General features: G+C 33.9%; 2 protein-coding genes across 7 annotated transcripts in view; one reads left to right on the top strand and one right to left on the bottom strand.

Moving 5' to 3' along the window:
- The window catches only part of LOC105209215 (pickpocket protein 19), a 210694-nt gene that overhangs the window by 57999 nt on the left and 125283 nt on the right, over nucleotides 1–27412 (bottom strand). The window contains exon 1 of one of the 4 annotated variants that reach the window (XM_054225394.1): nucleotides 11884–12282. The exons of the other annotated variants lie outside the window; for them this stretch is intronic. The gene's annotated coding sequence lies outside the window, so the exon portion shown is untranslated. Of the gene's footprint in view, nucleotides 1–11883; nucleotides 12283–27412 lie in introns of those variants that run through there. 4 annotated transcript variants of the gene reach the window in all.
- The window catches only part of LOC105209216 (dopamine receptor 2), a 92149-nt gene that overhangs the window by 1415 nt on the left and 63322 nt on the right, over nucleotides 1–27412 (top strand). The gene's annotated exons all lie outside the window — the stretch shown is intronic.

Genomic DNA, 27412 nt, shown 5'->3' with positions numbered 1-27412 from the left:
TGACTAAAAAAGAATTATTACTTTACAAAAACCTATTAGCTCTTAGGAGAAGTGCTGTGAAGTATTCAAATGCTGAATAGCAGTCTTTTGAGTGATATAAAGCCTTTCAGTTTTCGTTGTATTTGGAGCCGACTGTCGATGAAATGGCCGAAAGAATTATACTAGCGTTTCTGGATAACTCGAAAAGGCTTAAGTTACAGTTTTAAATCTTAAAAAAATATATTTTTGTTTATTCTTGATATTCAAGTAGTATTTAAGTTAACAGTCATACTATTTTTGTTAAGGGAAAGCCTAAACATCTGTGATTTTTTTTTAATATTTTTACAGATGATAAATTAATTTTATTGTTTTCAAAGTTTTACTTTCTTTCTTTCTTTCTCGAATATAAATATATATATTTTTTTATATATTTTTCTTTCAAAATGGCCGCTGAGGGTAATTTATTGTTTGCTGCCTTCGTCGTGAGATCCCAAACTGCTTTATTTATCACTCATCAACCATTGATATGAAACAAAAATATTAAAATGTTTTTTACCGGAAAGGATAAACCTTTAAAATTCAATAAAAAATAAGCCTTTGAAAAAAAATCAGAATTTAGCACTATTTTTTGACATTTTTAGAATTATATGAATATGAATATTTGAAATTTTGAGTTCATCCTTCCGATAGTAATATACAGAAAGGTCCAATAAAATTTCAAATATTTTTAAGTTACAAGACGAGCAGATTTTAAAAAATAGTTTCAAAAGAATTGAGTTTAAATTTACAAACTCTTTACAATACACACTCTGGCCTGCTCGATTATATTAGCTACAAACTTCGCCAATATTCGAAATTTTTTCCTCCGAACTCAAAATACTAAATTTTAAATTTATCGAGCAAAAATCGATTTTTTTTTTAATTTTTGATGGACGGCTCTCCTTAAAATTAAATAATTAAGTTAAACATTTAGGCAAAATTAGATTACAGAGATACCACGCTTTCAAATTTGTTAGTTCAACCTTAAGCATAAACGACAGGTTTCGCACGACAGTAATATTCTAGCAAGAAGAGAGTAATGTGGAGGAAAAGAGTAAAAAAATTTAAAATTACAGTTTAAAAGACTATATATAGTATAATTATTTTACAAACAAATATTTTTTTTTTACCATAACCAGCTCTTTAACACACAATGCCACCAAGTCATGCCACAGCGTCATTAAAACGCGTGTAATTGTACGTGTGCATGTGCGCGGACGTGGAAAATTTATTTGCTCCTCGAGGAAGTCAACAGCCATAAAAATGGCCAACTGCCACAGCCACAGCCACAGCCACAGCCACGGCTAAACAATCAACACAATCGAGCTGACTGTGGTCAACGCAGCATCAGCGACGTTGCAGTAACACATAACCGGAATCATAGCCATGTGCGGCTGAAGTAATAACAGTTGCACGCGGTGACTTTCCATTTTTTCTTACATCCTTTGCTATGGCTTCAACTGCCAGTGAACAGCTACGGGCATTAAAGGATGCTGGTGAGTTGGCGAAGGCAGCGGTCAGCGGACCAACTTCATCATGAGCATCAACAGCAGCGTTGCAACATAGCATCTGGATTGCAACGCCTTCGTTTTTCTGCAAACGTTGCTGTTTTTCAAGGCAACAGAGAACACACACCTACAAGTAATGGCGGTATAATTTATGTGTGCGTGTGTGCAGCTTGGTAAGCAACTATGTTGCAAAGTTGCCGAGTTGCCATTTGCTCTAATGTTGTTGTAACCAGCATTGTTTGCCATTTGGTGGGCGATTAAGTTTCATGCAAGCTGCTGCATTGCGCTATGCTGCTGCTGCTGTTTAAAGCTACATTCCACGCAGCTCATAGTATTACTGCAATTACCTCACTGCCCTACTCTCCATTTGTCTTCCGCTGGCTCGAGAAATGCTGAGCTTGCCTCTTCACAGGTCCTCCGCCAAAGCCGCAGAAACATTCAAAAGGTTCCCACTTGCTCACTCACATCACACTGTCAGTCCGTTGGTCAGTCAGTCCGACGCAAGCACACTCACGTGCTCCTCACATGTGTTTTCCCAGAACAGAAATCATTTCCATTCTCCGTCGACATAAAGTGTTTAAATGCTCGAAACAAAAGCATTTCATTATGGCTCTTCCGCTCAATTATTTACTGTTGATTCTCTTTTGCATGCTGAAACGTGTAACTGTTGTTGAAAGCGCATATGAGACGTGGCACATCTGCTTGCACGTTCACCGACCGACTTGTTTCTCCCGCATTTTTATTTGTTAGTGAGTCTGTGTCTCTACAGACCAGTTGACCTGATTAGTCACGTTGAGTTATATTCTTAATAATAATGGATAACAATTCCTTAAGTACTTGTTCGAAGTTCTCATAAAGGTGATGAAGAGACTAGACTTAATTTCTCAATTGTCAGCAGAGTGTCAAGAAGCCGTAGCTCCGAGTGATCAGTAGTTCCGGGTTTAGATTCCATTGTCAGATTTCATGAAACTCACACTTGGGTTCGATTTCGAGATTACGAAACATAAACTCCCATTCAAACAAAAAATTTAGATCTTCGTAATTTTGATAATTTCGGAACTTAGGTCTAATGGTAGGAAGAAAATATCGATATATCATATGAAGAGTTTTTTCGCTGGACTCGATTTGGATATTAAGATATAGTGAAAGCTTAAAATAAATTATTAAATAAGGAAGCTTTGTAAGGAGAATGTTCAATAAACAAATTTTATACTCGTTAAAATTATTCAGATCGTTTAGAAGAATCAACCAGTTACTCATTAAGAGTGGATATATTCAATCCGTGCTTAGATCTTGACATATACTATTTTGTAAGCCCATTGGAGTGAGACTTTAGACATAGCGAGTTAGACAACCTATAGCTTAACTAAATGAAGGACGATACGATGTTTTTATAAGATTTCAGTCCCTTGGACTGCGGCCAAACATAATAATGTAGATATATACAATTAGATAGGCATTTAGGTCCAGAGATATAGCTGTTAATTCAATTTCTTAAAATCACTACTGCGACGTCTCTTTGTTTTGAATATACTTGGTGTACCAGAAATCTCGAATACTTTGAAATGCTATCATATAATATTTAACTCGTCACAAGATAATATGTTCCAAAGAGTATAAATTTATAACATATCTACAGTCGGAAGATTTCAGAAAAAGTAAAAAAAGAAAAACCTATTTCCGTAATTAATTTCACCACTATTAGGATTCGAAGCCGCCGGGTGGTAAATTTGCACTCATCACATATGCCTAAAGCAAACAATGTGCCGTTATCCTTCAACAGAATGTAGATTTTTTCAATGCCATAATGTTTTATATGTGCTAGTGTAGTGCCAATGGGCATATGAGAATATAACTGTGTTTCAAGGTCAAACCAACGAAGGAAACCACAACGGACAAACAATTTTGTCTATTTCAAGTAACAATTATGTGAATACATATTTACATGTTATATGTATGTATGTTCAGCGCTCATAACGGCCACTTTAATTTCCAACACTGTTTTGCTGTGATTAATTTGAGTAAATTGTTGTAGACTTATATATACGAAGCATTAGGGTGAAACACAAAATTGAAAATTTAATATTTGGTATGCAATTTCAAAGTGAAATAAGTGATTTTGTTCAAGAATTTGAAAGGAAAGAGTGAATTTAGTGTTATGTTAAGCTTTCACTTGCTTTTGATAAATAAACACAAAAATGTTTTAACCAAAATTAAGTATCACCCTAATGTGTGTTAGAAGTGATTAAATTGTAAATTAGTTAAATGTGATTTTATCACTGATCTGAGTATTATTACGCTATTTTAAGCCGAAAACATCAATAAATATTTATATAGAAAATTATGAACCACCCTAATGTGAATATAAAAACCTTTGTTAATTGCAAACCACTTACAGCAGGCGCAGACACAAACCTTTTCCAAAAAAAAAAAATCAAATAAAAAGCAAAACAAACACAAAAACATCACAACACCGACCATAGTATCCGTGTTTAATGTTTTGCTCGAGATTCAAGGATAATTGCATGAAATGCTATGCCGTTTGCCAAGGCGTTGATGTGCTAACTAAATAGCGGACCTAACGCGCAGCCATAACTTGAGCAATTTCTCTAAATTACCTTTTGGATGTGGCAGAAAAACTATGAATAAACAACAACAACTCAGACACTAGAACTCAAATAACATAGACAGTTAATTGCAATACATACATACATACATAATATTTCTACATATATATGTATATTAAAGCATGAAACAGTTTGACTCATAAACATAAAAACGGCAAGTAAATGCATAATTACAGCAAAAAAAAAGGAGTTCCGTTATAGTTATCGCTTGAGTTGTGTGTGTGTGTGCATATGAACGCTGAAGGTTGTAGCTTAAGTGGTGTCTATATACATTATGTACATATTTACATAAGCATACGAGTGTATAGTTAACTATAATTGAGTATGTTTGCTTGTTGGTGTGTGTTTGTTGCAATTACCGCTGATGGAAGGATGCAAAGCTGAGAGTTATTGCATATGGTATGGCGTCGTTTCCGCTTGGAAATTAGAAAAAATGTGGGTTAAATGAAGCGTTGGCGTAGACTACTAGCCACACAATAAACCAGTCTCCTCAACTACCGGATGTGCTATGCTTTGAAAGGCATATAAGTATGTATATACATGTAGGTATGCATTTGCGAAGTAGGGAAGTGCTCAAAGCGAGTTAAATAGGTTAATAATGAAAATTGCATAGCTAATTATTTTAGGAAGTTTATTAAAGAATCTTTTTTTAGTATAAGAGTGAGAAACCATATGGGGGAGATACAAAAACTGTGCTAGTTAGCGAAAGGTTATTTTTGAATAAAAAACATATATTTTCAAACTAATAATAGAATACTATAAAATTAATGAATAAAAATTAATTTGGAACTTTTCAGGTGTTGTTAGTGGTCGAACTCCAAAATATATCAGGAATTTTCAAAACTTATTGGAAAGTGATTCAGACCCACACATATCATAACTCCAATTTTTCTCAATTCTGTAAATCAACATTCTTTCAAGTTTTAAGAATTTTGATAATAATAGATTAGTTGAAATTTATTTTCGAAATACTTCCCAAAGCTCTCAGTGAGCATCTTCATTTACCAATTTTGAACAATTTTTGTGGCTTATTCAACTTAAAGCAAGAATTTGCGGTCATTGTTATTGTAGTTAAAGCGTGATTTATTTATATCTACTGCAGTGACTGCTTATAAATCGTTACGCGCTGAAATGTAGGCAACAAATTATTAAGTATATTCTTCACTCTTAATCTTTAATAGATAATTATGTGCAAATAGTTTGAAGATTTTTTTTTTTTGCATTGAACAAACTAGCATTAGTAGTCAGTTTAAGGGTAGTTAGGATTTTCAAAAAATAAAATTTTTGCATTTTCGTTGAATTAACTTAAAAATATAATAAAATTTGAAGTTGATGCGTTAATTACTTTTTCGAGTTATTCGACAAATAACAAAGAGCGCTCGGGCACTCCAAAACTGTGACAACTGTAACTCGAAAACCGCTCAATATATTTTAATGTAAATTTATACATATTGAATACATAATAATCCAATTTAGACTCTGGAAGATAATCTCAAACTTTTCCAATTTTTATACAGTATGTTTAGAAACAGTTTACACATTGAAAATAAATACACTTTTTCACTTTCCGCAGCAAAATTTTTTACTTTTTACTTCAGTTCAACATACAATATATTTTTTGAATCAGGGATGGTTACTTACAGTATTTAAAGAGATGTGCAAAAAAAGCTGCGAAAGCAATGCAAAAACAAACCAAGAACAACAAAAAACAAAAATTATTCAATTTTGTTAGTGCCAAGAAAAACTTTACACACTTCGATTATTTTACTTGTTAAGCACGTGTTATACAGTTAACCGTACTTCACCGTTACCTATTCTTCGCAAAGGAATTTACAATGAATTTGTCAATAAGTTGGTGATTAATTTTTGCTTTTTTCATATTTAAAGTACCCAATATTGTCTTTTTAATATTCCATGCAAAGGGTTTAGTTTGAAGAGGTCCAACTATTGCCCCATAATCCCCAATGGGGTAAAAACCTTTGAGATCTAACAGCAATGTTTTCTTTAACCCTCTAAATAATGTATAATGGCTAAAATTGATCGGAAAATATGGAAATAAAAGAACCAAAGCCAGAAAAGGGCCCTAAATTATAAATAAGTGGCCATGTACAGTGCTTAATATCTCGAAAACTTGACCAAATACCAAAAATTTCGATCAATGTTCTTACGAAAGAGATCTAGGAAGAGCGCAATATTCAGATTTCTCGTGAAACTGCGCGCCAAAACATGCTACGACATGATGATGGAAAAATTATGATTATTTTTATAAACCAAATTCTGTGGGGATGATGTTTTAAAGTTTAAAGCATTACAGGAAGATTTTCGTGTAACATATCGTAGAAGGCTGCCAGGTCTAGCACTTAACCCTATGCAATTTAAATACCAAAACAATTTAAAAAAAAAATATATAGTTCACAACCTAGGCTCTAATGAAGGCTTATAACTTTCAAAAACTTTAAATACAAATAATTTGAATTTAATATAATTTGCTTTAATTACAGCTAAAGCTCAAGCTTACATACATACAAACGAACTTCAATATCTTTCATAAATTGATTGTGACGAAAAGTATATTTTGAAAATGTTAACCCTTAACTATGTAGTTTCCAGTAGCAACAAAATGTGACATGATTTCATTGTGAAATAATTAATTTTTAGTACAGAGTAGCTCCGTCAGAAAATCTCCGTGCAAATAAGCTATGCAGCAGCTATGAAAGTTTTGTTGTCGAATTAATTTGAAATTAATTCCACAACTTGGCATATTAAATAGTTAAATTTTGAAGCTACTAACATGCTTTCGACTGAAATTTTCATTTACTATTAATAGCTTATTTGCACACATACATATGGGTATGTGTGTATATTCAAGGAATTAATTGCATACTTTCGGAATATGCTTGCTTGCGTATATTATTAAATAATAACCGAAATTCCATTGCTATTAGCAATAACGGTTGATTTCAGTATGAATATAGAACATATGTACTCGAGTATAGCATAGCATGCTCATATCCTGTATGCAACATGTCCCCTAAGATCCGCCCCATAAACTTGTTAACAATTTTCCGTTACATTTTATAACTGTCCTACGTTATCCGGTTAAGCTAAAAACTCACTTCCGCCAAAGCGGCAGACTGTCGCTAGAGTCACTTCCGCCACCAAACAATTGCCTGTTGATTTTCGGCGAATTTGTCGTTTTCATTTTCGTTTCAAGCACCGATGCCTCACCACAAATTCAATTACCAATGTTAGGAGAGCACCACTACTACTACTACTACAAGTGGTTGATGGGGAAGCGAGGGAAGTATAGCAGCATTTTTTGCTGTTGGCTGACCGTCAACTATTTCTGGGTATCCCTCTCAACACTCGCCCCTAAAAAAATAACAAAAAAAAACATAAATAATTCTGAAGTGGTAGTGCTGCCTGTGGCGCTCGCCTCGCTGGGGCTTAGCGTAGGTACGCCAACAGTTTTGTTTGTCCATTTTGTCCGTCTGTGGTTAATTTTAATTTATAAAGCGGCGCTGCATGCCACAACACCACAGAGATGCTGGCCGCCATGAGGGTAGACACACCGTCGGCGTACAGCAACTGGGGAACCAAAGTGAATAATAATAAAGCGGCGCTGCATGCCACAACACCACAGAGATGCTGGCCGCCATGAGGGTAGACACACCGTCGGCGTACAGCAACTGGGGAACCAAAGTGAATAACAACAAATGTACGGTGTATATATATATACATACATAGATAAACAGATTTATATACTTATGTATATATTAAAGAGCGGCGCATAAATGTGTTAAGTAAGTATACTAAGTATAGGTGAGTTTGAAAAAGCAGTGATTGAATGAATTTCACCAGAATAATAGACAATTGAGAGATGTTCATAGAGCATAACATAACATAGCATAACATAGCACAACATAACATAACATAATATAACATAACATAACATAACATAGCATAACATAGCATAACATAACATAACATAACATAGCATAACATAGCATAACATAACATAACATAACATAACATAACATAACATAACATAACATAACATAGCATAGCATAACATAGCATAACATAACATAACATAATATAACATAATATAACATAACATAACATAACATAACATAACATAACATAGCATAGCATAACCTAACATAACATAGCATAACATAACATAACATAGCATAGCATAACATAACATAACATAACATAACATAACATATCATAACGTAACATAACATAGGTTAGCATAACATCACATTACATACTATAACATGAGATAGCATATCATCACACAACATAGATCTTCTGAGGCAAAGAGATTTATTTAACTCAGAAAATCTCTTCAACAAAACAGAGCCCCAAACTTATCAACCCATCCTCGTAGTTTTCCACTAAATAACCCCAACCATTTGCTGTTGGTGGCACGAATTGTGGTGAAGGCCGTCGGCGGTGGATTGTTAACGCATTATCTCAGCGTTGGCAGCTGTCAACACAAACGCTAAATTACGTTCTGGCGTGCTGGTGAGTTGGTGAACGTGGCGTTTTAACTTATTTTCGCATTTCACTTTATTTTTTTTCTCATGCTTTTGTTTTTGCAACGCTGAATAAAGCATCCATTTCATGTGTTTGCTTTTTTGCCAGCGCTAAATGATGTGGTTTTATTTTGTGGCAACTTTAACAAGTGTACAATTTTTTGGCGTTGTTGGTGTTGCTGTTGTCTTCATCGCGCACATCCCATGCTGGCAGACCGTGTTGTTACAATTTCATTAATAATGAAAAAGGATAATTTGTCATCAGCCAGAGCGCAGAATTGCTACAAAACGCCGTAATTCAGGATTTTATACCCACACGGCGGACATATTCGCGGTTGAATGAGTTAAAATGAAAAACAGTGAAATAAAATGAAATGAAAAAGGTCCGAAAGGCAAAAAAATGTATGAAAATAGAAAAAAGTCTTTTGTTGAAAAATCTACCAGCGCATAGCCTGCCTATGAAGAAATTTGTAAAAATAGTGAATTTTATATAGACTCGTGAACTGGACTACCTTTTGTAGGTTTCTGTATTGGATTTCACCTTTTTATTTTCGTTTTTTCATTTCATTGCCATTTGTGTTGGAATTTTTATGGTCATGCATGTGAATTTATGAAATTCATTAGAAATGCATATTTTATTACACAACATAGAGAGGGCAAAATGTGTTTGCACAAAAAATTTCACAGTCAATTAATTTCGTGAAATGGGAAATAAACAAAAAAATATGTACATATATGCTACAAAAACGGTTCTAACGATTGTGTGTATGTACCTCAGATTAGTAAGTCTGGCGGCTAAATGCGCTTAATTCCTTTATAAATAAAATTAATTTCACGTCAATATTTTGTTAACTAGACGTAATTACATTTATTTGATACTGGTTTTTTGTAATTCTGCAGCAAAACCGATTTTTTTTTAATATTCACAAATATAAAGCAAATTGTTTTTATAGTAAGATATGTATATTTATTGTTGTTAGTATATGAATTTTCAAATATGAACGCTACAGAAGTAAATAATAAATAAAAATGAATACTTTATGTTTATTTTTAATTAAAACGAAACTCCTACATTATTTCTCTACCATGCAAATAAATACAAGCATCAGACTATACTCATAAGAAGATCCGATTAGGTTACAGAAAGTGTTATAACAAGTAAGGAGGGGCTAAGTTCGGGTGCAACCCAGCATATTATACTCTCGCAGTTTATTGATGCCATTTTTATAAACATAACACAATTTGGGCCATTTATTCGGCATAAAGTCCAATAGAATAACGAAAATCATCAAAGCTGAGGTAATTCCTGAACCGATTTCTTTCATTTTCACCTCCAAGGTACACTATATCCAAGACTACACTCTCTCTAAATTTGGCTAAGTTATTTCACCTATTAACCGTTATATGCGGAATATAGCCTACTGTATTTTTGATATACCTTTAATTAGGTATAAGGGGAAGTTATGACCCGATTTTAACCATTTTTGGTACAGATACACATTATTAGAATAAAACAAGTAAGGAAGGGCTAAGTTCGGGTGTAGCCGAACATTTTATACTCTCGCAATTTATTTATTTAACTTTATTTATATTATATAATACACAATTTGACCCACATATTCGTCATATATATTGTATAAAGTCCATTGAAAGTTGGAAACCATAATATTAGGTTAGAAGCACCGAGGTCCTCGTGTTCGATATATTGGGCCTTAAAAACCTATGGTCCGATTTCGGCGATTTTTAGAATTGGCCTGCCACACTATAAACATAGTATTTATGCAAAGTTCTGCATCGATATCTTCACTAGTACTTACTTTATTTATTGTAAAGTAAACGATTAAGACCGTCTTCAAAGTTCTGGTATATAGGAAGTAGGCGTGGTTGTGAAGCGATTTGGCCTATTTTCACAACATATCATTGGGATGTAAGGAAACTATTACAAACCAAGTTTCATTGAAATCGGTCAAGTAGTTCCTGAGATATGGTTTTTGACCCATAAGGGGGCGACGCCACGCCCATTTTCCATTTTGTAAAAAAATCTGAGTGCAGCTTTCATCTGTCATTTCTTATGTGAAATTTAGTGTTTCTAACGTTTTTCGTTAGTGAGTTAACCCACTTTTAGTAATTTTCAACCTAACTTTTGTATGGGAGGTGGGCGTGGTTATGATCCGATTTCTTTCATTTTGGACTGTATTAGGAAGTGGCTAAAAAAACGACTGCAGAAAGTTTGGTTTATATAGCTCTATTGGTTTGCGAGATATGTACAAAAAACTTAGTAGGGGGCGGGGCCACGCCCACTTCCCCAAAAAAATTACATCCAAATATGCCACTTCATAGTACGATCCTTCATACCAAATTTTATTTCCATAGCTTTATTTATGGCTTAGTTATGGCACTTTATGTGTTTTCGGTTTTCGCCATTTTGTGGGCGTGGCAGTGGTCCGATTTTGCTCAAGCAACCTTCCTATGATGCCAAGAAATAAGTGTGCCAAGTTTCATCAAGATATCTTAATTTTTACTCAAGTTACAGCTTGCACAGACGGACGGACGGACAGACAGACATTCGGATTTGTACTCCACTCTTCACCCTGATCACTTTGGTATATATAACCCTATATCTAACTTGTTTAGTTTTGGGTGTTACAAACAACCGTTATGTGAACAAAACTATAATACTCTCTTTAGCAACATTTGTTGCGAGAGTATAAAAATTCCATCTGCTTGAGTTATATTCGAATCAGGCGTGGTTGTGAACCGATTTTGCCCATATTCTGCCCGTGTCATCAGGGTGTTAAGAAAATTATATTATACCGAATTTCATTAGAATCGGTTTAGTAGTTTCTGAGATGTGATTTTTAACCCATATGTGGGCTTCGCCCCGCCCCTTTTACAAAAAAATGTCTCTGAGTGCAGCTTCATTCTGTAAGTTCTTCTGTAAAAGCGTTCCTAGAAGCGTTTTTCGTTTAGATTGCACAATTGGATGCCTTGACAGATATTGATGGCTGGATATTCGCACTGCCATTTTTCATAATTCTCTGGACAAAATCTGAATATTATATCTTCCCCAGTTTCAGATACTAAAATCTCAAGAGAAACTACATTACGGTAGTCAGTAATGTTGTGCCAAAATATACTGAGCTTAAAAGTATAAGTTAATTTTAATCTGAACATAATCGACATCACCTCAAAAATATTTGCTCGTGGTAGTCCTAAATCGTAAATCCCAGTCTGAAGTATTCCTGCAGCTTCAACAGCTTTAAGTGCGTTATGGAATCCCGCGGTGTCAATATCCAAACTGGCTGTTTGTTGTTCATTAGACGTTTACTGGATCAACCTTAAAGCGGACAACCACTTAGCCCTTACAATTTAAGGTAAGTAAGGACACACTGAAAACGAAAATATTCAAGTAAAGGGTGTTCATGATATCTATTGACAAAGCAAACAGTAATGTAAAATGATAAAAAGTAAATTTTGATTTTGAACAAAGTAAAATTGAGACATGTTAATGAAATCATTTCAAACGTTTGTTACATTTCAAATAATGGAGGAATTGTGGATAAGTTGCTCATCACTATTCCCATTTATAAATAAATCAATAAAAAACCAAATAAAAGCCAAATAGAAGTTATATAACTTTGAAAATAACTGCTTCTAGTCCAAAAATTTTGTAAAAGTTATAAAAAAGTAGCCAAATAAAAAATCTGCATAACAAAACAGAAAACAAGCGTAGGCACGCACGAGTGATTCAGATATTCGCTACCAAAAGTTTCGTTAAATAAAACAGTTTTACCACTCACACTTGATTGTCTTGTCCGCCTGTGTACATGTATACAGTTAACCCGTATGCTGAAGGCAGTTACTGTTATTCGCCTTGAACTTGACTTGACAACACCTCGACAGGCATTCGCTCAACGCTCTTGGCAAACAGCCATCGGAGCTGACCTGACCGCAGTCAGTGTCGCCTGGGCGTCAAAAGGGCGCCGCGTCCGGCGAAATGAGCAACAACGCCGTGCGAAGTAACAACAAGAAGACAACAGCAGCCAAAAGCGTAAAATCACGCAACTGCTTGCCGGCAAATTGTTTTGAGGCACAGCGACAATCGGCTAAGCGCCACGTTGAAGGCGCTGGAATGTGGCGCTCGAACGGATTGTTTTTGGCAAACTTTCATTCCTTTGGGTGTGCGCGTGTGCAATCAACTGAATTTATTTCAACTAACATTTAGAAAGAAATATTTGAATTTCCATTTAGCTTTGGAATTTGATGTGCTTTACGGAAGTTTCTCTCAGCTTTACTCAGCGCACGATTTGTGTATCGAAATTCCGGCTTTGCTGCCGCGTAATTTGTAATGGAGTTCGCTTGCATTTTTTTGGCACAACGCTGCTTCACTGATTGTAATTGGAAAAATTCCGGCAATAAATAGCAATAGAAATAGAAATATCCACACGATGTGACTACTCAAAGCTATGTGGCTATGTGCGATTTAGTTTACTCTCGAAATTCTTGCTCGATTGCGCTTGACAGTGCGCATCGCTTAATTCTCGAGTTTATTGCCGCATTTAGATAAATGCAGAAATGAAATGGAAATTGCCATTTGCAAAAGTGCTACTTGGACTGTCATATTCTTCGTAAATGGAAAATGGAAGTGCATTTTAAGATTGCATTGCTCTCTAAAGTTGTCTGCTTTATGACATTTGAATATGTCTGCAAGTTCGGACGGAAAATTGTCTCTAATCCACTTAAGTTTAAACCATTTCATAACATACTCATAAGAAATAAAAGATTATTGGTTTTATTTCCATGAATTTTTAATTTGAAATTTTGAAGCATATATAAAATAATCTATAAGTAAAGATAAATAAGGAAACTTAAGGAAGCTCCTGCGGACGCGGACATCGAAAACTTTGCAATTTATAGCCCGATAGCAAAATGCTCCACAGAAAATTATGACACAAAGATAAGAAAAATTGTCAATTGGACTCTCCAAAACCCGTGAAATTTTGAATTTTACAATTCCCGTTATTTTTTGAACACAAAGGTCTGAATCCTGAATCAGACTTCAGTCGTATAAGATTTCTCCTGCCAGAAGTAAATAATATTTTAGACAGTAATTACTTACAGATATCAAGGAGATACATCTGTCCACCCCCTTTGTAGGAAAGCACTAGGATAAGGAGATTTTAGTGAAGATCTCTCATGGAATGCACAACTGATTGCTCTAAGTGGAGTCTGGTGCGAATTTTTGTGGACAAATCATATAACAAATGACATACTCTTCCCACGCGCTATTCAATTAATTAATTTTCATGCGACATTTTAATGTAAATAGCTTTGGAAAAAATTAGTAATCAAAATAATGAAAAGCAAACAATATTTTAACTAATTACTACTGAAGTGTTGACGCGTGGTTAATTTTTTCTAATTACACAGCCTACGTTAGCGGATTTAATTTTATAAATTCACAAATATTTATTTTAATTTGTATGACCAAAGCTGGTTGTGTGAGTGAAAACATATTTATATTAAAATCATAATAACTTTTATAAACAACAGCAATAGCAATAAATGCGAAATATTTTGTTTTCTAACCTACACTAGGGTGAGCCAATTTGTGTGTGTGTAAATTTGGATAATAGAAAAGAACCAGTGCTTTTTAAATTATTATACTAAAATAAATTTATACTCAATTTAAAACAAATGTTTGAAGAAATATTTTATAAATTTTCTAAAAATATATAAAAATGTCAAGAGAGATAATTGTCAAACCAGCTGTCAATTTAAATAAACAAATTTGACATTAATGTTCAGTATAATTTTGGAAAAGACTGTTGAACTAGAAGATGTAACCATCTAGACAGTGTAATTTGAGGGTATACCAAGAAATGACTAGTTGAAAAACAACTTTCAGCGCATTATAAAAGTGGTTGATCTTTGGAACGATGGCATGGTCTTTATAAGACTCTGTAATTCCAAAATTAGATTCAGACTTTTCATGCCATAAATGGGAACTACTAAATAAATTTAAAAAATGTGAAAGTGTTTTAGTTGAAGTATCATTTCTATATCTCTGAAAAACACATATGCTACATGTCTCTCCTACTACCGAAACATATTTGCTCAACTACTTTCGGTTGCATTTGTTTACTATGCATATAAATATTAAAATCAATAATGACTGAAGCTGGAGTTGGAGAGCGCAAAGCTGCAATCAAAGCATGATTAGTAAATTTAATTAGAATAATAGGAAATGAAAGCATTTTGATCACATATTTGCACATATGGGTATACTCGTGTGCATAATTAATTTATCATCTTGCTATTTATTAAATGAATTTGAAATTACAATTTGTGCGGAGATTTTCAGTTCACTCTACAAAATGTTATAGAACTTTATGAACATTCAAACAGACAATATATAATTTTTAATATGTTAGAATACGCCAATAAGCTTTAAGGGATTCCGCCACCCAGAACGCATGAAAATCGGATGGTTTGGCAAAACTATTTGAGTAGGAGTTCTTTACATTTATTGCCTATTTTAATACATATGTATCTTAAGCTTTATAAATATTTAAAAAAAAAATTGTTTTTAATTAAAAATGGCAGAGATGCAAGCATTAGCGTGCATCAATTTTTCCGGAGCACTCCGTGATTGTATACATTATTGGCATTAAAATTTTTGTCTGAAACAAGTAAAAAAATGTTTTTCTAAAAATATCGTACAAAAAATTTATTGAAAATGTTTCAAATTATTCAATCGACAAAATCCCACGTGACTCTGTGGAAAAATCTATTTAAGAAGATGTATTTCAATTCTCAAGTCAATTGGATGAATAGTTTTTGAGTTATCGTGTACACCGTCTCGAAAAATGTGGTTATGAGAGAAAGGTATCAGAAGAAAAAAATATACTCTCGGCGCGCTCCCACCGCACAGACTTCTAATGCTTGAGACATTGTTTTCGGAGACATATCAAACACTCGTTAGAATATAGACTTTCTAATTAAGCAAAAATAAATGGTAAATTGACTAGACTTCATCGATAATTATAGAAGAAACCTAAGAATCAACAGGATGACGCCCGACTTGACTTTCAAAGCGGACATCAGAAAATAAATTATATTAGATCCAAAGACGTTCTCGAACTCTCTCACACAATCAAAGCAAAGAACGTACTTTGATTCTCTCAAATTTCTGGATGCACATCAAATTCATTAACTGAAGGCCACTGTCCTTATTATTTCCACATAACTGTATATGTAATAAGATGGTAATCAAAGCGACTATTATTTGGATGTATACGAGCTTTTCGTTAGATCCTGTTATTGTAGCTGTAATTTAAAGTCATATTATATTAAGAAATCTTAATTAGTACCCGAAAGATTCGCAAAAGAGAGGAATAATAGTGGAACGGAATTTAAATGAATTATAATACAAGAAATGCGCTCAAGTAGCACACGACAAGAACTTCATTTCATAGTAAATTTCAAGCAATCGTGATTCCATGAAGGCAATAGAATGTAAGTCAAAAGACAACTTTTGAAAATAGGTAATTAAAGCGCTGGCATGCAAAAAGCTAGTTGAGTTACACTTTTGCCTGCACACATTTCAGTATCCTTTTTCAATATGCGCACTGCTACTTCTTCATTACTCGTTGAGCGGTACATACTATATATATTCTTGATAACTGAAGTCTGAGTTGATTTATTCAACATGAAACGCATGAAAAATGTTGTGCAACATAAAACTTACTTTACTTAACATTCATGCAAAATTAAACAACTTCGCAATTAAGGCGCAGGAATCCTTTCGTTTCACTTTTCTCTAAAGTTGTCCTTTCTACGCACTGGCGCTCGAGTCTTCTCTACGCTCAACCGTCATTTCATAGCCGGATAAGAAAAGTGGCAGTGCAGATAGCCCCGGCAAGCGTGGAGACGTAAATTAATTTTGTTTTCGCGATAAAATGCCAGTGTCGCCGAAGGAATGTGCTGAGCGTGCCGAATGAAGGCGAAGCCAAACAAAAACGAAAAAGAGTCTGTAAAATATATATTCTCACACACAAATGCCAAGTGTTGCATTGCGATTTAAAAACTGACTTATCCCATAATGCCGTGGGTAAATGAAAGTCGCACGGCAAGCGGTGGTCGCGGGCAGGCACAGGAGTGAACCGTTGGACGGTCGGTTTGTCGGACGGTCAGCTCAGTTCCGTTGACCGTGTGCAAGTATATGCATCATATTTAATTTAACGGTGTTTTTAAACCCACCAATCTGACATGTTTAACCACAATTTTAATTGTCTTGGTGCGTAAGAAGCAGACACGAGCTCGCATTGTTCTTGTGTACACGAGTATACTCGTATATATACATATACATATTTGTAGGTGGCTGGCTGGTTAGCTGTGTTGCAAGTTGAAACCCACCATTTGAATTGAAAAGGTGACATAGTTAAAGTGCTGAAAGAGAAAATATAAAAAAATGACGGTCACGCAGTGGAGGGTGGACTAGAGTTGAGGTATGAGAGATTGAACAGTTGTCTTCCTAGAAAAATAATGAATCTGAAACCTATATTTCTGGATTTCATGTTTCAAAAAAACCGAGGAATAGTTCACCCACAAATACAATCTCAGATCCCATAAAAAAGAAAAATTTAATTGAGGAAAATGCTTTGTGCTATGTGGTTTTGTCGAGTTAAGTTTTTCGGATTATGTCAGCCAACAACTTGATGGAACTTGATTAACTTAAGTAAGTTTCTCCGAACCATTATTTAAATAATCTCCAACCCATATTAATATCCTTCCAAAACACAATGAAACTAGTCAAATTCAACTCATACAAATTCAAATGAATTCTAATAAAGAAACCTAACTGAAAACAACTTAGCATGCAGCGCAAGAAAACGAAACTTTCCATATTTCTATCCGAACAAATGCAAAAGCAAACAACTCCAATAAATTAAAAAAGACAATCACTGAAATGCCACAGTGACAAATCGCAAAGTGAAATAGCTGCGAGCAGTGGAATATTAGCGGGTGGAAGCATCGAGCGCGGCAATACGGCATGGGGTGTACGAAGTTCAAACTTTTCGTATAAAAAGCGAGCACGTGCTGAGATTACCAACAAATCTCAAAAGCAACAACAACAACTGTTGCAAGCCGCAAAGCAAGTGACACAAAGTATGTCGAACAAAACGCGAAAAGTTGTGAATGCGAAAAGCACAAAAAAATTCAAGAGAAAAGAAGCCAAAAAGTCAAATACCAAAGCGTAAGATTTAAAATAAATGCAATAAAAACGTTTAGCCAACGAAAAAATCAAATTTACAAAGTAAATTAAAGTTGGCAATTGTTCATTTGCCATTTTGTTGTTGTTGTGGTTGTGGGTTACTGTTCTGTGCGCAGTGGAGGTGGACAGTGAAAAAACATGGCGTCGGCCGATCAGCGGTCACTTTGTGACTGGGTGCTAATTGGCAAATTATGAGCAAATGTCTGGCAGCTGGCAACTTTTGAACGGTGGTTGAATTGCCTTTTTGTGGTGATGTGAAAATGTGAGAGAAGCGATTTGGCATTAATTTCAATAATTTTTGGCATTCAATTTGAATGGTAAAAATTAGGAATTAGTTTGATATTGTGGTAGTTAGCAAGGAAATATACATAATTGTTAAAAAATATACATATATTCTTTCTATATACGATTTCGTAATTTATCATATTTTAATTACATGTACATAAAGCCTTTTTAATGTACATAAAGCAAATAGGCAGTATTAAACTGGTGAAAAAAAATATAAGCCACGGAAAAATTTGACGATTTTCGTGAATTTTTTTTACAGAAAGTACTCGATCGAATGTTTCGAACTTCTTTGGACATAATAAGGTATATTTTCAGCTACATATATTTTAAGATTTTACAAAAATATTGAAAAATAACAGAGTGCTGTCTTGGGAGGTTGCACAAAAAAGTTCCCTAACGACCAAAAAAAATCGAAAAAGTTATTAAAGTTGAAGGTATTTCCTATATAATGACCTAAGATTTTTGAAAAATATCAAAAATTAACAAAATGACGTAGTTCTGAAAAAAAAATTCGTTTTTTAGTTAAAAAATAGTAGTTTTTTAAATGCCAAGTTGGCAGTTTTCAACAAATCAAAAAGGTCGCAGATCATTGTATAGTAAATATACTCAAGACTACTCAGTTTAAATTTGAATCGGTCAATTTCTCGTTGAGTTATGATGTTAGCAATTTTGAGAAATGCCGTTTCAAGTAAAAACGCATTTGAAGTTTCGACTATAGCGGCTTATACCTGGGAGCGATCGCTCATTAGAATGCTGTCATTCAAAAACTATTCAAGATACGACCGTGCCGCTTTCTCAGGATCGATTTTTAAAAATTGTCAAACCCTTAAGACTATACCATGTACCAGAACAATCGCTTTTGAAATTTCGAACATTAATTTTTGTGAGAAGATCTCCCAGAATATGCGTCAATAGTCTATGCTTATAAATCAGCTACGACTAGTTGAAAGACAAAGACGAGAGAAAGTTGACTTTTCTGGAAAATTTATAGTGCGAAATTGGAGCTAGAGGTCCACAATTCTAAGGTTCGCCTTAACCTTTAATTTACTATGCTCTACAGATTTTCAAACTAATTGCCTCACTCTCTATTTTTTATCTTGCTGTCCCTCTCTGTCCATCTCTCTCTCGTTTTCTGACTCTCACTACATCTATCTGTCTCATTTTTTTCCCGCATTCACTCACTCTATTTACCTCTCTTTCCCTTCTTCATTATATTCACATTCTTCTCTCCATAGATTTTGCTTGAAAATTGTTGTTGATAAAAGAGGGTTTTAGTTTATTGAATAATAATGAATTTTAATATTATAATTATTATATAGACTTTCGTCTACTGAAAAAAATAATTTTTGTCATAAAAATAAAAATATTTTGAAAAATAAAAGAGATCTGTGATGATATCTAGGTATCTAAGTTCGAAAAAGTCCTCATTTATTATTGTTAAGTTTTATCACTATATCCCTGAACTTCAGTATCTTGTCTACAAATTATATATACAATTTTATATGAGATCTTATCTTTCAAAAAAATCTTTGCTGAAACTGAAAAATCTTTATGATTTCTAAACAAACACATATTTATGCAACTACAGAGTAGATTTTAAAAGAAAATACAAGCACATTATTTGATAGATATTGCATTGCAACAACAATAACACAAACCGGATGAAAGATGCAACTGCAACTGCCACAGCAGCAGCAAGTGAGTTCAGTCAAATGGCAAACGGCATTGAAAGTGCACATTTGTAGGCGTATAAATGCGGGCAGATAAGTATGCTAGAGTGAATTGAAGTGTACTCCCTGGATAATGGCAACTGAACTGTGAATACATTTTTCCACATACGCACACAAACACAGAGACACATATAAATAAATAAAAATGTTAAAGCAATGTGTGTGTAGTGCAGAGTGATTGCACCCGGAACATCAGTTACGGCAACTCTTTGACACATTACACACACAAGGCAAAGCCAAGCTGAGCCAAGGCAAGTTGCGCTGAGTTGAACACTTTCAATGGCAATACATGCATACGCTCAGGGGCTTTGAGAGCAGCATGTATATAAAGTATATATATATATATAGACTTTATATATATATATATATAAAGTATCTGTATATGTAAAATACATGCACTTGTGCACTTGGAGCATACACAACAGTGTATTTGATGTGCATGCTGCAGCACCGGGGCGTATGAGCAACCTCATTATCGACGCCTTTCGATATATCGACAAGTAAGGCACTTCAATTCCAATCGCCGTCATACAAATGTACACAATGTGAACCGTTGAGGCAGATAAGTGCAGATGAATCACTGTTGCACGCCCGTGCTCTTTTTATGTATGTGTGTTCAATGTGTTCAAATTGTGTTTGCGCGCCTTGTGTATTTTGCCACAGTCGCATGACGGATTTGCTGCGGCTTCCACTGCTGTGTGTTTGTGTTTTAAAAGCATTTCGTTGTCATTGATTTGTTATCCGATTTATTTGATTTTTTTCTTTAATTTATTTTGATATATTATTTTAATTTTTTGTTTTTTGTTTCCAGTGAAGTTAACCCTCTCCGCAGCGCAAAGCTCAGACCTCATGCTGCCACACATATTTATGTATTTATGGCGAACAATTGCAAATGAAGTTTACTTGCTTGTGTCATGAATGAATGATGAGTGATGGGAAAACTTGAACCTGCCTTCAGCTACTTTTGTTGGTGGCATTCCACTTTTTTCACTTAGTTTCGAAGTTTTTGGTGGAGGCCTTTAATAACGTGTGATACTGATTATCCATCAATCGAGTGAAACGCTTTTATCTTAATGCATGGATTGACCATTTTTCTAAGCGAATTTTGATGGTGTTGAATCTTTAATAATATATTTACAAGGAAATTGAGAGAAATTAGCATTTAACTCTTCATAAAAGGTTTCACGAAGTGTTTAAAGGCTTATTGGAATCTTCACAGCTGTTGATTCAACTTTTTAATTAATTTTCTATATTTATTATTAATATCTCAGCATTGTCTGCTACAAAATTGAAAGCTTAGAATGGATGTAAGGTTTGTTTATCAATATTTGATCGGTACATCTTAAGAATATTTTTTAATACGACGAAAAAAATAGGAATAATTATAAGAATTGTTACTTTCTTTCAACTTTTGAAATAGTTTTGAAACATTAATCCAGCATAATTCTGTTTATTTACCGTTTCACTCCAAACACAAGGTGTCGAAGTAGTGATTATTTTTGCAACTATTTTTAATTACGAAGTTCATTTCGCATAGTCGGGCGAAGTTATTGAGCAATATTGTCCAAGCAATTGGAAGCAAAAACCGCATTCGAGATCGATGGAAACTTGATATAATATATATGTATATATTTTACAAAAATTACTACATATCTATGTCTATATCTATGCGATATGCAACGTTTTGGCATGACTCACACATTTTCAGATTGAAAGTAACGTAGGGAAGTGATGTGCAACTTGACATATGATTCTACGAAATGATGTTCCTAACCTCTTACTGTCTATCCCCTTGCCTTTCATTCTCGTCGGTGGAGCTGTTAACTCCTACTCGAGATTGGGCATCACCATTGCTTGGATAACCCCGGTGGTGAGCAACGGAACGCATAAAATGAAGTGAATACTGACCGCAGACGGACGAGGGCCGATAACCTCCTACCCGAAGCTAATTATCACGAAACCACAACAACAGCCTCGAAAACGAAATGGACCTAGGACTGTTTGCTAAGGAAGAGAGGTAGGAAATAGCATTGCTAGGAGTTTTTGGATATGTTCAGTACATACACTATACATTACATTTCTGATATTATGATTTGGGAGCTGAAAGTGATCCCTTACGGATCAATATTTTAGTTATAAAATACTGTACATGTATATCGATTATCTTAGGCGTTTTTTAGAATTCAAACTATTACACCGTCAGAAACATAGTACAAAAGTATAAAATATATACATTTATTAAATAATTCCAAAGAAAATAAATCAATCAAATACTCTAGTTTTTTTTTCCTTCTCAATTCATTCCGTTTACTTTTACTTTAATTCTTCTGTTCTTTTCACATCTAAATGTGGTCTGTGCGTAGTTTACACACAAACCACAAAGCGAATGTGTCTGTATGTCACAGAGTGAAAATCAATAATGATTACGGCGTGCAAGAAAAACACTAACAATCAAAGATAAGCAGAAAAAATAATCTAAGCGGCATGCAAAAACGGAGAAAAGAACTAGGAAAAGGAATAAAAAATAATATTCTTAAATGGCCACTGTAATTTCATTGTTTAACGCATTCGCTCTACGCAAACTATTCGCCTATTCTGAAAAAAAATATGCAGAATAAAACAAAAGAACTCCGAAGAAGCAGAAGCACAGAAGTCATGCGGGGAATGTCGCAACATTTGCATTGATCACGTTGTCTACGCAGGGCATGCAGAGACAAGGACGTCAGATTAACGCGATTGCCAGCTGCTGGATGCGTGTGTTTGTTTGTTTGTCTGCATTTAAACGCGTACGCAGTGTTTTTGCGTCGAATCTCTTGATTACATAGCAAAAATGGCGCGATTGGCACGCTCAAGGGTCGCTGGTGCGGTGCGGCAGCGCTAAACCCTTCGGTGAGCTACGTGGCTGCAGCGCGGAACTGTGGATTTTACGCTTCAATTGTTGATCTAAGACTCAGTTGGTTTCAACTCTTTTGTTGTCCTTTTTGTTTTTTGCATGCCTCTCTGACTAGTTGTTCCTAGTTGCTCTAAAACAATTGCAATCATGATGATTTCATTTTATTTTCATTTTTTTTTTCCTTTTTTAGTTTTGGTTTTTGAAAACTAAATAAACTGTGCGAGAGTGATACACAAAGCCAATCGCCAATGACGCACACACATATGTTTGAAAAGTGATTCCTCGCTTTCTAAATGCAAACAACCTGAAGCAAACACATACACATATACGTATGTGTGTGAATATGTGTAAATGTTTTCATATACAATCCAGTATGTATAAACAAGCAAATATAGTCTCGTGTATATGTGCTATGTGTGTCTGAAGACCAAAAGCTATGCTTTGAAACTGAAAGCATTTATTTGTACCACATCGGTTTCAGCTTAAACATACGCAAATACAAACGTTTTGCTCAAAGGAGTTTCATTAAAGAACTTTTTTTATTCTCAAACTGTTTTAAAAGCCCATTTTGGAAAAACTTAAAAAAAAATAAAAAAAAAGTTCAGAGAAATCTAATAAAGCTATTTCCAGCAGAAAAATGCTAGATTTTGTTATACCAAAAACACCAATAATACCACATTTAGCTTAAAGCGTATATCAATGGTAAAGTACAATTGGTTAGTTACCAACAAATTTCATGGAAAAACAATTCTGAAAATGTTTAGTTAGAAAATCATTTTGCTATTGGCTTCATAAAGTTCGTAATAAAATTTAGCAGCTCATTTTTTTGTTTTAACAAATATTTGCAATATTGGAAATTTGATTGGTTGATTTACTTAACGGCAATTCAAGTGAATTTGGCTGATTAAAAGTTATTTTCTAATTGGAATGTTCAAATGGCATAAAATTTGATTTTGTAACATTTTAAGGCTAAAAAATCAAAAGGCCAAAAAATCGGAGCAAAGAAAATTAGAAGGTTATTTGAAAAATAATAAAAGAAACAATAGAAAAAATTTTAATTATGGCAATATACATTATTTAAGAAAAAAAAAATTTATTAGGAAAAATAAAAAAGAAAGACAGAACTTACAATTAAATTAAAAACATCTATTAACGCTTAATTGATTATTTAAAATTAAATTTTACAATTTTTATTTCGGTTGAAAATAAATTTAATGATATTTAACATATTGTATAAGGTACTGATGAGATTTTTAAAACAATATTTTCAATTATCGAATATTTCAAAATATTTTTTTTATACTCTCTCAACAAAGGTGCTAAAGGGAGTATTAGAGTTTTGTCTTCCTAACGGTTGGTTGTATAGGGTTATATATACCAAACCCATAAATTAAGCTATGAAATTAATGTTTGGTACAAACACTATGAAGGGGAATATTTGGATGTAGTTTTTTTGGCGTGACCCCGCCGCCTTCTAAGTATTCTGTTCATATACTAAAATACTAAATACTAAAGCTATATCAACGAAACTCTCAGGCAATTCCTTATACATTCTAAAAATGAAGGAAATCGGATTATAACCACGCCCACCTTCCATACAAAGATTATGTTGAAAACTACTAAAAATGCTTTAATTTAGTAAGGAAAACCACCAGAGACCTTCAATTTGGTTATAAAGATGGAGAGAAGAGCTGCACTCAAAACCACTCTAGCTGAATTTCTCCTACTACTCTGCATTCAAAACTACTCGACCAATTTCAATGAAATTTGGTTCATTATATCTTCCAAGCTTCCCAATGATATCTTGTGAAAATAGGCCAAATCGGATCACAACCACGCCTACTTCCCATATTCCAGAACTTAAAGATCAGAATCGTTTACTTTTCAATATATGTATAAAGTAAGCACTAGTGAAGATATCGAAACTGAACTTTGCAAAAATACTGCATTTAAAGACTGGCATCGCCCTTCTAAAAATCGATGAAATAAGTTTATAAATTTTCGAGACCCTATATATCAAATATGAGGACCTCAGTGCTTCTAACAAATTTGTTACCAAAAATATAGGTAAGTATCTCAGATATTTTGAAGAAATTCAGAGGGAATATGTTTCTTCTAATAATATGTCTCCGTGCCAAAAATCAGTGAAATCGGATCATAACTTCACCTAACTCCCATATACCTAATATTAGGGTTTCCAACTTTCAATGGACTTTATGCCATATATATGCCGAATATGTGGGTCAAATTGTGTGTTATATTAATAAAATTCAATAAATTTCGAGAGTATAAAATATTCGGTTATACCCGAACTTAGCCCTACTTTACTTGTTTTAAATTATTATTTTCGTACGAGTTTAGCTGTTTCAAGATTCATATGCATTATTCACATAATATTGGATAAAAATTTGTTTTACCATATGATTTACAAATAGGCCTAAAGTTTAAAAAGTCAGTGCTGAATTTGTGACTAAGTAACTCCTACGATGCTTTTAAAAGAGAACGCGAAAGGAGTCAGTTTAAAAAAGACAAAAAGAGTTCAAGATATAAAAACGATGCCTACATTGTGGCGCGATGACAAATAATTACTTCAAAAACTCTCGCAAATAGAGTTAAGTGGGAAAAGCATGATAATAAAGTGATTATTTATTATTGGGTACCAAAGCTAAAATTAAATATTAAAATTTAACAAATTAATTAAATTTCAAAAACTAATATTTTTAACAGTAAGCATTTATATTCCGAACATTTTCACTAGAAAAATTTAAATTCGAATTAACAATAAAACTGATTTGTTTAGAAAACATTAAAAAAGTAATTCAAAACTAAAGTGATTTCGTTAAATTTGTATGCAGAGTTGCAAAACCGTTGTGGCACTCTTCAGTGACACACACACCCACGCCTACCTAAAGCCATGTACTTTTGCGCAACTTTTCCTGCATACACTAATGTGCAAGTTGCACCATCAAAGCCAAATGTATGGCAATAAAAAGGTATTGCTGCCAACCGCTTCACTTTCGAGTCAAATTACAAATGTCCCCTACATGAGCGAGCGACTAGCGCTTACAAGATGCCCGCATTTGCATACTGTCACAAACACAAACACACATACGATTATATGATGCGGTGTTCCCTTGAAGCTTCAAGCTCCAATGTAAGTTCCAATGTAGTTCAAATATTTTCGCATACAATTTACAAGTCAGCTGCATTGCATTGCTATTGTTGTTGTTATATATACATATGTTTTTTTTGCACAGCTGTGGCATATTAAAATTTTATTGCTTTTAGCGTACTTTGTTTTTGCCGTTTTTTTTGCGCTTTTTTGGTATTTTCTGTTGCCCGAAGTTGTAATTGCTCTGATCGCTTCACTGCATGTTTAATTGCATTTTGCAAGCAAACCAAAATTTCAATGAACCACAATTGCAGACAATTGCTGAGGTAATGGTAGCAATAAATTTCGTATTTTTTCACCGCATTTTTGGTTGTTGTAATTTTGTAACTCTGTAATATGCTTGTGTCAGTTGACATGAATGTTGTTACTTGGCGGGTAAAATATGCAAGTTTGTTTGTTGGTATGCATAAATTATTACACTCTAGTGTAGTGCTAATATCCGTATACAAATATTGTATTAATATATGTGGATATGTCGAGTACATGAATATGTAAAAATCAGGTGAAGTCACACATTTTATTCGCTTGAGACAAATTTATAGTATCTGCAGAATCAAGTATAAGCGAAGATGTTAGATCTTTGTTTGAGTAAATCATTTTAAATCGATTAAATTTAACAAATTCATCTGATTAAAAATTTTACTAAATAAATTTGTTATAAAAATTCTTTAATTTAACCGTTAGTTAGATGCAAAAGTAAAAAAAAAATATTTTGAAAAAAAATATTACTTCAGACAGTTTCGCAGTCGGTAACAGTCATCAAATTCATCCATAAGAGCATGTTAAAGCTGTTATCCTCTTTTCACTGAATATGACAAAATGTTGTCTAAATATGGCAATTTAAATTAATTGATATCAGCGCAACCTATTGATTAAATTTATTTCCGAGAAACAAAGAAAACAATGTTCCAAGAAGGCTATATGATAAAATGTATATCATAACAGCGATTCTACTCATCGGACAGCAAAGAAATTTCTTCGGTATCTTTCGATTTCCTTCCCCGAAAAACATTATCCGAGTATCTTACTATTTAATACATGAAATCGAAATTAAGAGAACAACAACCAGATAGCTTAGGTTAAGTTCCTAAAAAAACACACATAGATTATTAAGGACAGTACTTTGTGATGCCAAAAAAACAATTTACCACCTCAATTTAGCCTAGATCTCGCAAAGGCGGAACATTCCAAAGGAAATAGGTAGAGAAGATTCTACCTCAGCCTCTTCCAAGCAGCTTCTGCAACTTGCATCCAAGAAGCAGATGCATGATAGAAGTATATTTTTCCTCTTCAATCCTCTCCATCACAACTTTACACTTAAACGGTTCCTCTGGAACCCACCGCTATTTTTGTAA

This window comes from Zeugodacus cucurbitae, chromosome 2 (assembly GCF_028554725.1).
Source record: "Zeugodacus cucurbitae isolate PBARC_wt_2022May chromosome 2, idZeuCucr1.2, whole genome shotgun sequence".
NCBI classification, from domain to species: domain Eukaryota; kingdom Metazoa; phylum Arthropoda; class Insecta; order Diptera; family Tephritidae; genus Zeugodacus; species Zeugodacus cucurbitae.
This window is presented reverse-complemented; position numbering and strand designations above follow the sequence as displayed.